Source organism: Tenrec ecaudatus, chromosome 8 (assembly GCF_050624435.1).
Source record: "Tenrec ecaudatus isolate mTenEca1 chromosome 8, mTenEca1.hap1, whole genome shotgun sequence".
In the NCBI taxonomy this organism is placed as follows: domain Eukaryota; kingdom Metazoa; phylum Chordata; class Mammalia; order Afrosoricida; family Tenrecidae; genus Tenrec; species Tenrec ecaudatus.
Window position 1 is genome coordinate 97,094,195 of NC_134537.1, and position 15,833 is coordinate 97,110,027.

The following is a 15,833-nucleotide window of genomic DNA, read 5'->3' on the forward strand; positions in this document are numbered from 1 at the left end:
AACATGAACAATAAAATCCAGAATACAGTTGTCAGTAGAAAGGCAGGCAACCTGTATAAAATCCAGAATACAGTTGTCTGTAGAAAGGCGGGCAACCCAACAATTACAATCCCAAATTTACACGATAGGTTAGGTTTGCCGCTACAAAGTCTCATGAGAGAGAGTTCACTTTCTCCCACACAAAATGAAGGCTGAGTCAGGCAATTTTCTTTATCAGCTCCTTCCCTTAGTATTTTTTCTTACTTTCCCTGTTTAGTGGTGCTCAGAGAATGCAGTGGTGCTCAGAAGTTGTCATGCTTCACTTGCTATCTTGTACTTGGAAAGCCTTACCTATCTTATACTGTGCTCCCAGAGATCCAGTGTGCTCCCAGGGTACCAGTGTGTTCCCAGGAATCCAGTGTGCTCCCAGGGATCCAGTGTGCTCCCATAGATCCAGTGTGCTCCCAGGGTACCAGTGTGTTCCCAGGGATTCAGTGTGCTCCCAGGGTACCAGTGTGTTCCCAGGGATCCAGTGTGCTCCCAGGGTACCAGTGTGTTCCCAGGGATCCAGTGTGCTCCCAGGGTACCAGTGTGTTCCCAGGGATTCAGTGTGCTCCCAGGGTACCAGTGTGCTCCTAGGGATCCAGTGTGCTCCCAGGGATCCACTATGCTCCCAGGATACCAGTGTGCTCCCAGGGATCCAGTGTGCTCCCAGGGATCCAGTGTGCTCCCAGGGAACCAGTGTGCTCCCAAGGTACCAGGTACTAGTAAAACTGCCAGCTTGAGGGTTCTTTGGATTCATGTTTTCTTGTAATTTTGGTTTCTGAGGAATTAATTACCTTATATCCTTGCCAGCTCAGTCATGATCTTTTAAATTTTAATTTTTTATTGTGAATTGGATGAAGGTTTGCAAAGCAGATCATTAGTTTCACATGTAACAATTCGCTTACATCTTGTTTCATCTCATTCATTGCCATCTCCTTAATATCTCACATCCTCTCTGTTTCCTGTTTCCATTCCTCCTTCCGTCCTAACCCTTCTCAAGTTTGTCCTTGGCTAAGGGCTGTGCTTTTGATTTCAAATGGTTGATTTTTCTAATGTGTGTCTCGCTAGTGTTGTTCCTTTTATTGATCTACCCATTGTTTGACTGGAAATGAAGCCCCAGGGGTGAGTTTAGTTCCAGACTTGCAGGGTGATTAAGGAATATCGTCTCTATCTGATCAATAAACCTGGTATCATTTATGATTTTGAGTTTTGCCCCACACTTTATATTAAAAATAGATAGTTTACTTTTATTACAAGAGGGCTTTTCTTATCCAGGAGGAACCATCAGGGCGTAGTGGTTAAAGAACTTGGCAGCTAACCCAAGGATTGATAGTTTGAATCTTTCATCTTCGTGGTGGGAGGAAGACGGGGAGGCCTGCTTCTGTGTAGATTTACAGTGTAGGAAACAGTTCTACTGGTTCCTGTGGGGTTGCTATGAGCTAGACTTGATGCAAAGACAATGGATTTAGCTTTGTTCTCCTTATCCATGAACTTAACCATTGGCGGGTAGTAGGGCTTCTCCTCCGTGAGGTTACCTTCTTAATATTAACTCAGGAGCCATTGAGGGCTTCATCACCAAGGAAACGTATCATTTCACTAAAAGTGATGTAAGTCACTGACCTCTCCATTCTCTAGAAGTGCATTGAAAGACTCTTTCTCCGATTTGTAACTTGTTAATTAAATCACAGAACCCTTGACTGTTCGGTTATACTTCCAAATGAATACATAATCATATATTTAACACTATGTCTTCTAAGGAGTCACACTTTTCAGAAAATTGGTAGTTATGCAACAGAAGTAGCCCCGGTAGCATTGTGGATTAAACCTGGGATTGCTGACATGTTAGTAGTTCAAATACACAGGCTCCTCCACGAGAGAAAGCCAAGACTGTCTGCTACAGTAAAGAGTTACGGCCTCAGAAACTCTATGGAACAACGCTATTCTGTCCTGTATTTTATGATGATTTGGAATTGACTCACCCACACTAGGCTTAGTTTTGGAAGCAAAATGCAAACTTTAAGAACATGAAAATATAAGTAATCCTGTATAAAATCCTTTATATTTCTGATGTGACTTTATTAGTTTAAAATGTAACAATGCTTTGTATATAAGTTGTTTTGCTCAGAATTACCTCAAATTTGCTGTATTAATATCAAAACTAAAAAAGCTCCCTGCCATAGAGTTGATTCTGACGTACAGCAATTCTATAGGACAATGTAAACTCATTCTATGAGTTTCCAGGACTGTAACTCTTGACAGGGGTAGAAAGCCTCATCGGAATATATCAATTTTAGATTCAATCATCTTTAAAATTTTAAAACATTTTTGTTACCAATGGCGTTACAGTTTTCTGAACTTTAAGTAAGCCGTGCGTTTTAGTTTTAAAAGCTGGTTTAAAGAATGCGGATAGCTTCTTCATCCTTTATTTCCTAAAGTATGTGGAGCAAGCAGCTTGATTTGGCTGTTTGACTCTGGTGTCTGAAAACTGTCCTTGGGATTTCCCAGCAATCAAGGTGTCTTTGTTTTTCCAAGAAAGCCAGGTTACACAAATAGAAACGATGAGGCTCTGACTTGGTTTGGGCTGGCTAATTCAGAGGCAGCTGCAAAGGTAATTACAAGGACAAAGTTCTAACTTGGGAAGACCCCATTCTGGGTGAGTGGTGATGGAGAATGGCTGCATGGACAGTCAATGAAGAAGGTCAGTCTTTTCAGCATGCGCCCTGCTGGCTTGTCTGAATTCCAAGGGTTGTATAGATTTCTTCGACTACAGCGGCCACTAATGATGTGGTCCACAGTGACAAGGAATGTGTTGATCTGACCCAATGTGGAGAGGAAGGATGCTCCTTGGAAGTTGGCTGGAGATATATGAGATGGAGATGTGGGAAGTTGAATTCTGGGTTCAGGCCAAGCTAAGATTTGAATTCATGCTAATTCTTAGTACAGTTATCAATGAAGGTGGAGTTTAGCAAAAACAGTTGTTCTACTTTGAGATTTAGCATTTTTTGAAATGTTAAGTAGGTACCAGAAACTTTCATATTAAAAAAGAAAATACAGAAAACAAGAGGAATTGTTTTGTGGGTCTACATCTGCATCAGTAAAAGTGAAACAAACGTGTCTCATTCCTGTGGCATTGTCATTAGCAACATCTGCTTCCTTGATGCTTATATTGCATTTTGCCAACAGGCTTCTGCAGATGTTTTGGTCCAATAGTTTCCATTTTTATTTTTACCTTAGATTATTTGTCCTTATTTCCAAGTTATCTCTTAGCAATGCAAATACAAGCTGGTTTGTGTCACAAAATGTAAAAGATGGAGAAATGCACTGGAGATGTAAAGGTGATAAGAAAGAGGTGCTGAGTCTGTGACATTCAAAAGCCACTTGGCAAAAAGAACAAGTTCGTATGAAACTTAAAATTCCTCTATGATCTCTCACATGATTTGTTATCAATTATAAAGATAGAGAAATTTCTTCTCTCATATAAATTTTTTGGTTCCCTGATGTTGCATTTGGAGTAGTTTCAACTCGATAAAAGTTTCTTAAACTCAGCCAAATAATTTCCTATTAAACAGTGTGATACAAGTACTTACCCAATTCTTTACTTTTTCTATAATTATAAATAAAGCTACAGTATAGTCTCTACAGCTGAATTGCAGATCTAGAGCAGTGTCTGATACCAAAGTGAGGGCACTGATTGGGAAACATGGAATGGGAATAGATGGGCTTATGATCCAGAAGAGGAGGATATTGAGCCCTTAAAAACAATTGACCCACCCCAGTCAATAGATCCACCCCTCCCAGCTGAAAGTATTAATTCACAATCCACACCTGAGCAGATTAGCCAAACTATTCAAGTTGATATGCCAGGTCGGGCTGTATTGGTAGCATTGCCTAAGGGAGTGCCTCACAAGATATTGTTGAGAGCACCCAGGAAACACTCTCACCACCAATTATTTACGCTAGACCTGTCACTAAAATTAAGTTTCAGAAAGCTCCTAACGGTGAGGTTGAGATGATTACCCAAGAAGAAGCGCACTATACTCATAAAGATCTGCTCGAGTTTTCATATACACACAAGCAGAAGCCTGGGGAGTATCCCTGGGAATGGTTACTAAGGGTGTGGGATACTGGTGCAAGGAATGTAATATTAGAGCAGTCTGAGTTTCTGGATATGGGACCCCTAAGCACAGACTCTTCTTTCAATGTCTCTGTGAGAGAGGCTAAGAGAGAATCTAATTCTTTATTTGGTTGGTTCAATGAATCATGGACTGCCAGATGGCCTAGATTAGACCAACTTGAAGTACCTGACCTACCTTGGTACACTGTAGAGGATGGCATCCAAAAGCTTAGAGAAATTGGTATGCTAGAATGGATCTATCAGGATATTCCCATAGACCCCAAAAGGGGGTGTCCTAAGGCATACCCTTTACCACAACCATAAGGAACAAGTTTGTGAAGTGGACCCCAGCATCTCTTAAGACTCCTGTAATTGCTATTTTATGTGCACCAGGATTAACAGTGGACACTGCCTTAAGTGAACTCCGACATTTGCTCACAATGGGGCTGATTGGTCCCAGTGAAGGTAGAGGGCAGGTGTCAGCACTGAATCAACAGAGACAGGGTGGGCGTGGTTATGATAGACAACAAGGTTTCCATAGTAATCAAAGCCACCTGTCTTGTGTGGAATTATGGCATTGGCTACTTAGCCACAGTGTCCCTAGGAATTAAATAGATGGGAAATCTACTAAATATTTATGTGATCTGTACAGGCAGAAGAATGGTAGATCAGATGAACAGCAGAATAGACAGTCATGATCGCTCAATCAATTCCCAGACCTGAGCCAGTTTACAGACCCACAACCCCACTCCTGGTACAAAAATGTGTTAGACAGGGTTCTCTAAAGAGACAAAACCAGATTGCTAATAATTATATATATATATCACAAAAAATAAACAGTTAAATTATAAAGCAATACAGAAGGCTCAGTGCAACTCACTCCTGTGAGACAGTTGTGAGACACTGGCAGTCCTTCAAGTCTTGAGGGCCGCCAGGTAGTCCTTTGTAGAGAAATTCAGGCTATCCGGGCACAGGCAGCAAACAGCAAGGCAGGTTGCCAAGAGTCAGCCAGGTCACCAACAGTCAGTCAGGTACAGATGTAAATTCCAATGGTGTGGAGAAGCAGATCTTGAAGGAACCTCAAATTACAGCGACACAGTCCACAGGTTAGGTGTCCCACAGGAGGTAGTGTAGCTTGCAAATTGAGGCACAGAACAAGCAAGGCAGCCGCACACTGGTCCAATTATCACAGAGCGAGAGACAAGAAAGGCGAGGCTTGCCGAGCCATTTATCTTTTCGCCCTTCAATTAATCCCACATGTGTTTATCAGCCAGGCTGACACAATAAACTAACTAGCTCAAGTCTGAAGTGCATCCTTTGGTAAAATGCAAAACAACAACAAAATAAAAAAAAACAAATGGAGTAATCAGATACTGAGAAACAATATCGTTTTCAATGCAAAGAATGTCTAATTATGGACACTTCTCGGAAAGTTTTCTAATCAAGCTTCTTTTTCAGTTCTTGTCAGAAAGGACCAGTAGCATGTTAAGAATAAGGAGCAATGTTCAGGGAGGACAGAAAGGTGAAGACATGTAAATCCATCTCACAATTTCAGCCCAAGGAAAGACATGGTGTTCATAGGAATTAAGAATAGAAGAGTTCGTGAAATCTCACAAACATCATACAACATGGAAAGAAATGGCAGGTGCTCAGTCCTGGGTGAGTGTCAGAAAGAGGGTCCTTCCCACAGAACTTTTGTGTCTCCATAAATTAACAACACTTTCAACCCAGTTGTGCCTCAGAGACATGGGAGCAAGTGCAGCAACACCCAACAGGATTTAAAAGAACAACGTGCCCATACATTTATGGTCAATGGTTTCTGGTAAGGGTATTAAGTCTATGCAATGTGTAAAGAAGAGTCTCTTCAATAAATGGTGCTCAGAAAATTCTGTTTGTGCATGCAGAAAATAATATCCATCCATGCCTCACACCATGCAAAAAATAATAAAAAATTCAAAATAGATAAAAGACCTAACTGTGCAAAAACAAAACAAAAAACTCAAACCCCATAATATTCTTAGGAGAACAAGCAGGGTCAACACTGTCTCATCTAGATTTCAACAATAAATTGTTTAACATAACAACAAAAGAAAAAATAAAAGAGACCTCGTGAGCTAATCACCTGTTGCTGCAATGCTGGAAACTGTATCACTTGTACTTCAAATATCTGCATGATCACCCAGAATGAATAGGTTTCAATAGAGCTTCCAGACGAAGAATTGATTATGAAGGGATAGGCTGTCTGCGGAGGATGAATTAGCCAATGAAAACTTCACAAAGAGCGGCAGAACATTTTCGGATATAGTACCAGAAGATGAACCCCTCAGGTCAGAAGTCACTCAAAATACGACTGAGGAAGAGCTGCCTTCTCAAAGTAGAGTCAGTCATAATCATCTAGATATAGTAAAACTTTCATGGTCTTCATTTGCTTATGAGACAAAACTCAAAATGCCAAGAAAGAGCTATAAATATGTATTACAATTTGGAACTTGGAATGTATAAAGTATGAATCTAGGAAAATTGGAAGTTATTAAAAATTAAATTTATATAACAACCATTAAAACTAGTGATGAAGAAATTGACAAATTATACCACTATCTTTAGTCTGAAATTAATCAACTATGCAACCAAGATGCATTGATAATTATTGGTGATTGGAATGCAAAAGTTGGAAACAGAAAGGAACAGCAGTTGGAAAACATGGTCTTGGTGATAGAAATGAAACTAGAGATGGCATGACAGAATTTTTGCAAGACCAATGATTTCCTCTTTGCAAATACCTTTCTTGAAGTACACAAAAAGCACCTATACATGTGAACTTCTCCAGATGAAATGCGCAGAAATCAAAATGACTACATTTGTGGGAAGAGAAGTTCAAACTCAGCAGCCAAAACAAGGCCAGGGGCCAAGTGGGGAGCAGACCATCAATTGCTTATAGGAAAGTTGATGTTAAGGCTGAAGAAATTTAAAACAAATCCAGGAGGACAAAATATGACCTGAGTCTATACCACCTGAATTTGGAGAACATCGCAAGGACAGATTTGATGCATTGAACATTAATGTCAGGAGATCTGTTGAGATGTGGTCTGACATCAAGAACATCATAAATGGAGAAAGCCAAAGGTCCTTACAACAACAGGGAAGAAAGAAAAGATCAAAGTAGACATCAGAAGAGATGGTGGAACTTGCTCTTAAGCAAAGAACAGCTGAGGCAAATGGAAGCAATGAAGTAAAAGAGCTGAGCAGAAAATTTCAAAGTGCAACTCCAGAAGTTAAAGTAAAATATGGGTGAAGGCAGATGTTAAACAGTGCAAGATATGACAAAATAATAATTTATAAATTATCAAGGGCTCATGAGGGGAGGGGAGTAGGGAGGGAGGGGAAAAATGAGGAGCTGATACCCGGGACTTAAGTGGAGAGCAAATGTTTTGAGAATGATGAGGGCAATGAATGTATAAATGTGGTTTACACAAATGATGTATGTATGGATTGTGATAAGAGTTGTATGAGCCCCTAATAAAATGATTAAAAATAAAAAATAAAATGGTTGAGTTAAAACAAAATATATTAAAAATGTTAAATGTAAAAAGTATATAATAATAATGTACAAAGACCTAGATTTAGACAACTGTAAAGGAAGAATATGCTCATCTTCACCTGAAATGGTACCTGTGGTCCAGTTGTGAGTATTTGGGGTAAAAAATGAAATAACAACTAAAGGGAATGCAAACATGAAAGCTCTCGCTGTCATTTAGTCAGTTCCAACGCACAGTGCCCTACAGGACAGAGGAGAATTGCCTCACTCTGGGTTAAGGGGATTATATGTTTGGGCTGCTAAATGCAAGATCAACAGTTTGAAACAACTAGCTGCCCTGAGGGACAAAGATGATGCTTGCTACTCCCATAAAGATTTCACAGCTTCGGGTACCCACAGAGGCAATTCTACTCTGTCCTATAGGGTCAGTATGAGTTTGGTTCTGGGAGTTTTCAAAACTTCATAGAGAAATGTTAAAGGAAAATGGAACTGGAAAAACAGAATAAAAAGATAATGGAATATTTCTATGAAATTCGTGAAGTCCCATTGTATAACAGATCCCCCCCCAATTCTGCATTAATTCCTTGCTGTAGTAATTACTATGAATAATGGTGTAGAAAGTGAAACTATTTTAGATACTGAAATAGTCACATTGGCAGGTTCCCAAAATCAAAGAAAAATACAGCTCCTACTTTGTGGAAGAATGATGTAAATTATTGAGTTGAAAGAGGGTCAAGAGATTGTCAATATCATGTGGACCATTTCAAAAGTTCTGGATGATAAAGAGACAAGATTCTGCAGCCAGTACATGTTTCTAGGATGCAAAGCTAATGGTGGAAATCATAAAAGGTGTGGCTACCGTATTGCCGCGAGTTGTCTCTGTCTACTGCTTTGTTTGCAAACTATTCAGTCCTAAGTCATTCAAGTCCCCATCAGTTACAGTTGAATTTAGCAATTGGTACAACTTGCACCTGATTGATAAACATAAAAGCAGTTCAATTCACAGAGATTACATGCTGTACTATTTAAACTGCAGACATGGCTTTGGCCATGAACTCATGAACTAGAAACACAAATTAATGTAGAACATCAGTCTCGGAAAGCCATTTTTACAATACATTGTTTCTGCCATTATAACAGTTACAGAACATAGACTACCTTTTTATGGAAGAAATTACATGTTTGGGATTCCAGAAAATGGAAATTGGGGTTTATTGAACTTTCGGCTTATCTTGTGACATAGTTAAAGTTTATTGTGCCAACGTGGCCGATAAACATGTGTGGGGTTAATTGAGGGATAAATGACTCGGTGAGCCTCACCTTCCTAGTTCTCAGGCCTCTTGCTTTGTGATGGTCGGACCAGGGTGCAGTTGCCTTAGCCAGTTCCCTGCTTCAGCTGGCAAGGCTCACTTCCTGTAAGACATCCCCAAGGAAAAGTCACATGGACCTACCCTGATGCAGCCCTGGGCGCTGGAGCAGCCACTCGGAGACCCCTGCCAGCACTGAGATGCTTACGTGTTCACTGATTCGGCTTTTCTCCTGCAGGCGGCATCATTGTGTGTGTTTTGTGCGATGGATGAGAACTTTTTGGATTGGTGTCGGGCATATGGGTTAATGTTGGACTTGTGGGCTTGTGCAGCACTGGGTTGGGATGTTTTCTTGATGTGCACTTAACTTCTATATGAAACTCTCTCTTATACATGAATTTCTGTGGATTTGTTTCTCTAATGTACCCAGACTAACACAGCTTGATATGTTTCAACGGATCACAACTAAAAGTAAAGGGCAACCTATCAACTACATGTCAATATGTGAAGAATGAATAAACTTATGTGATAAAATTCCATCGACTATTGTCAGTGAAATTAGTTTAGCTTGATTTTTCAGCTTGTCTGTGTATTTCACTCTTGATCTTTCTTATACAGATCAGGTAGGCAAGGTTTTAAGATCCCTATCTCCAACAGGTAGAAAACTTATTGAGAAATTGATTACATTTATTAGCTTAAAATGGCACGCCAGTGAAGACATTGATTCAAGTACTTCACTATTCATACAAAAATAGAGTTTTTCTAAGTGTACATGCCAATCTTTTGACAATGCTGTCAATGTTAGGGTGTTACAAAGGCACGCAGAAGACAATTTTTAGAATGTATTGAGTTTGCCATTTCATGCCATGTGCTATGCTTTTACTAAATCTTCTAAGATTAAGATTAATCTTCTAAGATTAAGTGATTATAACCTTGTAGGATTAAGCAAGTATCTGGAAGAAATTGATTTATTTTTCTACTGTACAATTTCTCTACAAATTGCTGACTTTATTTGTGGATAGGCAGTTATTAAAACCTATTTAGTCAATGAGTAGGCAATGGTCACATATTAACTCTCTACCTAGTGCATGTTGGTGGATGCATGCTGCAGCAACGAGCACAGTCCTGAGATAGTAATACATTCGGATTCTAGATGCTTTAGAAAGTATTTCTGAAGACCAGACACAAAAAAGAATTTCTGAAGACATTGAAAAGCTGAAACATTTCCAATAATAGGCAAACACTAGAGTATGTATTTATGAAAGAGCTTTGATGACATAGTGGTTATGTGTTGGGCTGCTAACCTTGAGATTAGCAGTTAGAAACCACCAGCTGCTCTGAGGGGGGAAAATTAGACTTTTTACTCCTGTAAGAGTCACAGTTTCAGAGAGTCACAGGGGCAGTTCTACCCTGTCTGATAGGGTCACCATGAGTCAGAATTAACTGGATGGCATTGAATTTGTCATATACATATAATTTTCATTGGATGAATCAAGCTTTCCACGATCTGAGATTCAGAAGTAAATGTAATGACACGCACAGATATCTACAAGTCATTAACAGGGTATTTACATAATTCAATAGATTTTGAAAATATGAAAACAAACAACACAACAAATACTGCCAAATGCTGATGACTAGGCAGCGCCTCACTGGAGAGGCATGAAAATGAAGTAACTGATGGACGTGCTCCAGAGTGTCAGTGAGTGCCAGAAATCAGCTTTATACAACCACACACTACACCACCATTGACACATCTGAATCTGGCAACAACGTATGAAGATCTCCAAATAGACGTTCCTCCTTAAACAAAGTGACTATACTTAATGAAGAATGTTCGACAGCATCCAGGAATTTAGCGCAGCCTTATTCCAGACTTAAACATAAACACCTCTGTGGAGATGGGTTACAATTTCATTCTTACATAATAACAAAGTTGACAGATTCAGGAAAGACAACTTTTGCTCATGTAGGCTTATGTGATTTCACAATAAAAGATACAATACAATGCATATTTTCCAATGCTACAACTACTTTATGCATGTTTATAACTTAGCGATCACAAATTGTATAAGATGCTCACTTTAGTGGAAGAAGTGCCAATAAAACTGTAACAAAACACCAAAATACTCACTTTTGTCCTAAAGAGAAACAAAAATTATCAGCATACCACAGGGACTCAAGAAAGACTCCATTCATGATCTTCATGTTGTTTGTATTATGTATGTATGTAAGCTCAGCAGCTTAATTGTGATCAAAGCATTGAAGAATTTATAAGAGTAAAAAATAAGAAAAATGTTGTAGCATGTTAGAGAAGAAAAATCTATTACAATTGACGATAATATGCATTGTTTGTTTTCTGGTCACTAGATATTCTTTTATGCTGTTTTATGAGACAGGATTTAATTTCACATCATTAACCTTTCATTTGTTTACTTATAATCACAGCATCAAAATTACTGTACATGCTCGAGTATAAGCCGACCTGAATATCAGCGAGGCACCTAATTTTACCACAAAAACTGCATTAAAAATGTGCTGAAAAACACGAGTAGATACGGTAAATATGGGCCACCTAAATGAAAATTGGTGAAAGTCTGCTTTTTTGTTGTGGGAGATCAAAAGAAAATTACTTATTTTTGAAACAAGTAAAACTCATATTCTATGTTTCAGAATATGTTGAACATTCTTTGTAGAAAATGTGGTATATAATAAAAATCTTTGTACCTCACATGCGCTAAACTCACCACTGTTGAGTCCATTCTGACTGACAGTGACCCTACAGGACTGAGCAGAACTGCCCCACAGCGTTTTCAAGACTGTAAAACTTTACAGGAGCATCTTTCTCTGACTGCTGGGTTCACACCACAAACCTTTTGGTTAGCGGCCTAGCATTTTAATCATGGCACCCCCCGAGTTCCTTTTTTATAATCCAGTCCATCTCATTTTGTTCAATGGCATATGCCACTTTCAGGCTCCATTGTTAATACTACCATTTAGGTCACATCCCAGATAGCTAAGACACGCCTATTTATCTATCTACATATATAAATATTTCACTACATATATAAATATTTCACATACAGTGATACCTCGGTTGCTGAACTCAATTTGTTCCAAATTCACATTTTCCAATACTGAAAAGTTTGAAAACTGAACATATTTTTCCCATAAGAAGCAATCCTGTCTCAGATACGCTATTGCCATGGCATTGTGTCTGATTTCTCCAAATTAAAAGTAACTTTTCAACCTCTTTGATGGTCTGAGTTCTTTGTTTCGTGGTTAATGATTTCACACCTTCGACTTTAATGACTTTTCCCCCCCTCAAAAATGTTGATGATGTTGACTTAGTCGTGTTGTATCCAGGGGCCAAATCAGACAAGCAGCAACCTGACTCAAATTTGCCAAAGATTTCTTTCTCTATTGCAGCTCTCACAATATGCCTCCTATATTTACTGCTGGTATTATTGTCTTTGGAGCCATGGTTAGATATATTACGAAAATAAAGCATGCACACACAAAGCACAACGACTAACGTAACTCACTAACACAAGCACTCAATGTTGTCTGAGCAAGAGCAGTGCTTAGACTCAAACTTTTTTTTATTATCATTTTATTAGGGACTCATACAACTCTTATCACAATCCATACACATATACATACATCAATTGTATAAAGCACATCTGTACATTCTTTGACCTAATCATTTTCAAAGCATTTGCTCTCCACTTAAGCCCTTGGCATCAAGTCCTCTTTTTTCCCTTCCTCCCCCTTCCCCCCTCCCTCATGAGCCCTTGATAGTTTATAAATTATTATTTTGTCATATCTTGCCCTATCTGGCGTCTCCCTTCACCCTCTTTTCTGTTGTCCGTCCCCCAGGGAGGAGGTCACATGTAGATCCTTGTAATTGGTTCCCCCTTTCCAACCCACTCACCCTCTGCTCTCCCAGTATTGCCCCTCACATCCCTGGTTCTGAAGGTATCATCTACCCTGGATTCCCTGTGCCTCCAGCTCCTATATGCACCAGTGTACAACCTCTGCTCTATCCAGACTTGCAAGGTAGAATTTGGATCATGGTAGCGGGGGGGTGGGGGGGGTGAGGAAGCATTTAGGAACTGGAGGAAAGCTGTATTCTGCATTGGTGCTACATCGCACCCTGACTGACTCATTTCCTCCTCTAGACCCCTCTGTGAGGGGATCTCCAGTGGCCGACAAATGGGCTTTGGGGCTCCACTCTGGACGTCCCCCTTCATTTACTATGGTAAGATTTTTTTTTTTTGATGATGTCTTATACCTGATCCCTTCGACACCTCGTGATCGCACAGGCTGGTGTGCTTCTTCCATGTGGGCTTTGTTGCTTGTCAGCTAGATGGCTGCTTGTTCACCTTCAAGCCTTTAAGACCCCAGACACTATCTCTTTTGATAGCCAGGCACCATCAGCTTTCTTTGCCACATTTGCTTATGCACCCGTTTGTCCTCAGCATTCGTATCATGGAGGTATGCACCCAATGATATGATTTTTTGTTCTTTGATGCCTAATAACTGATCCCTTCAGAACCATGTGATCACACAGGCTGGGGTGTTCTTCCATGTGGGCTTTGTTGCTTCTGAGCTAGAGGGCTGCTTGTTTATCTTCAAGCCTTTAAGACCCCAGATGCTATCTCTTTTGATAGCTGGGCACCCTCAGCTTTCTTCACCACATTTACTTGTTCATCTGCTTTGGCTTGAGCAGTTGTGTTGGGAGGGTTAGCATCATAGAAAGCCAATTTAATAGAAGAAAGCATTCATGCATTGAGGGAGTGCTTGCTTAGATTCAATCTTCACCCCCTTGTGTCCACGAGGAGACGTGACATGTGACTCACTCTTGGCCTGCATAGGTGTTTTTCAAGTCAGATCGTCAGTTCGACTATTGAGCAAAGGTACAAACACTCAGAGGACTTTCTTTGAACTTTACTGTTTGACAGTGGAATGTTTGAACTTGAAGCCTTTCGACTACACAGATATCACTGTGCTCGAAAAAGCAGAGGACATGGGGCTGGGCACCGTAGATTTTCAGTGCCTAGGGGCCTTACAAACCTTAATCCTGCCATGCTTAAAAACTCAAGATAGAGTGATGCCATGTGACTCAGCAATTACACTCTTGATATGTACGTAAAATCTTGAAAGGAGAGACTTACCAAGAGCCTTCTACACCAGTGTTCATTGTTAGAACTATTCACAATGACCCCCAAATGGAAACAGCTAAAAATGCTCACCAACAGAAGAAAGGATACATAAAAGGTGGCTTTGGACTACTCTTCTTGTAGTAGAAAAATGAAATCTTTTCTTGAATTATCTTTATTGTTTTGGCCAGAATGAAATATTTGTTATTAATTTTGAATTAAAATATGTAAAGAGGAAGATAAAAATCATCCCCAAATTCTACCATAAATAGAAACTAGCTCCTGCTACCCTGTCCTATAAGGCCACTCTACACTGGCATTGACTCGATGGCAGTGAGACGTGGGATTAAGTTGACAACAGCAACTCCAAAGACTAGAACTAAACCCAAGGGGACAGTGAGTTTTGTTCATGAAGGAGGCACAGCTCAAAAACGGAGGGTGACAGGGTTGCCAATTTGAAGAATGCAGGTAGTGTCATTAAATTGTAGATACAGAAACGATTCAATCAGTGTACGTGTTACTGTGTATATTCTCAATAACCACAAAACAAACAACATTTGGAAACAAGAATACAGGAAGTTGGATGATTCAGTACTATAAAATCTACTAAGTCGTTAAATCCCACTGCCGGTAATTCTGACTCATGGCGACCCTCTGTAGTAGTGATTCTCTACCTTCCTCAAGCCGGGACCTTTCATACAGTTCCTCATGTGGTGGTGAGCCCCCCACCATAAAATTAGTTTTGTTGCTACTTCATCACTGTCATTTTGCTGCTGTCATTAATGGGGTGACCCCCAGGTTGAGAACTGCTGCTCTACAGGGTCTCCGAGATGGATTCATGCTCAGAGCAGACATCTGAGCAGCTAGTGAGTTTGAACTCCTGACCATCCTTGAGGCCAGCAGTCCAATGCCTAACCTGCAGTATCAAAAGAGCTCCCTATTGACTCACTCACTGTAAAAATGACTTTCGTTTCCATGGATGCTCAAACATCTGCATTCTAGATTTTTCCACATGTTTGTTCGTTCTCTAACGTTCTTCATTGGGCTAATGATTTCTACAACTATAATTGTTAGCTTCCGTGTCACTTCCTTTCAGAAATCTTTCTCTAAAACCCATGCCCACCACCTTGCCCGACCGGCTGGATGTTCCTGCGTTTCACGCTCATAGTGTCTTGCTCTTCTGGTGTCACAGTTACTGGTTCTATTATCTGCCTACATGAGGAAAGCTACATGTTCTAGTATCTTGCAGAGTGTACTTAGAAGACCGTCTACCACATAATAGACCACCATTAAGCATTTATTTATTATTATTTTAAAAAAATCATTTAACTGGGGCCTCATAGCTCTTATAGCATTTGGTACATCAATTGTATCAAGCATATTTATATGTATGTTGCTATCACCATTTCCAAAACTTTTTATTTGAATCCTTGGTATAAGTTCCTCCTTTTTTCCTTCCCTCCCTCACCCTCCCAATCTCATGAGTCTTTGATTAATTATATATAGTTATAATTATTTCATATCGTACACTGTCTGTTGTCTCCCTTCCCTCACATTTCTGTTAGTCATCCCCTTCAGGTGCGGGGAGGGGTGGGGAGCTATATATCCAACCTTGTGAGCTCAAGCATAGGACCAATTATGAGGATGGTGCAGGACTGGGCCATGGTTTTTGCTGTTGTACACAAGGCTGC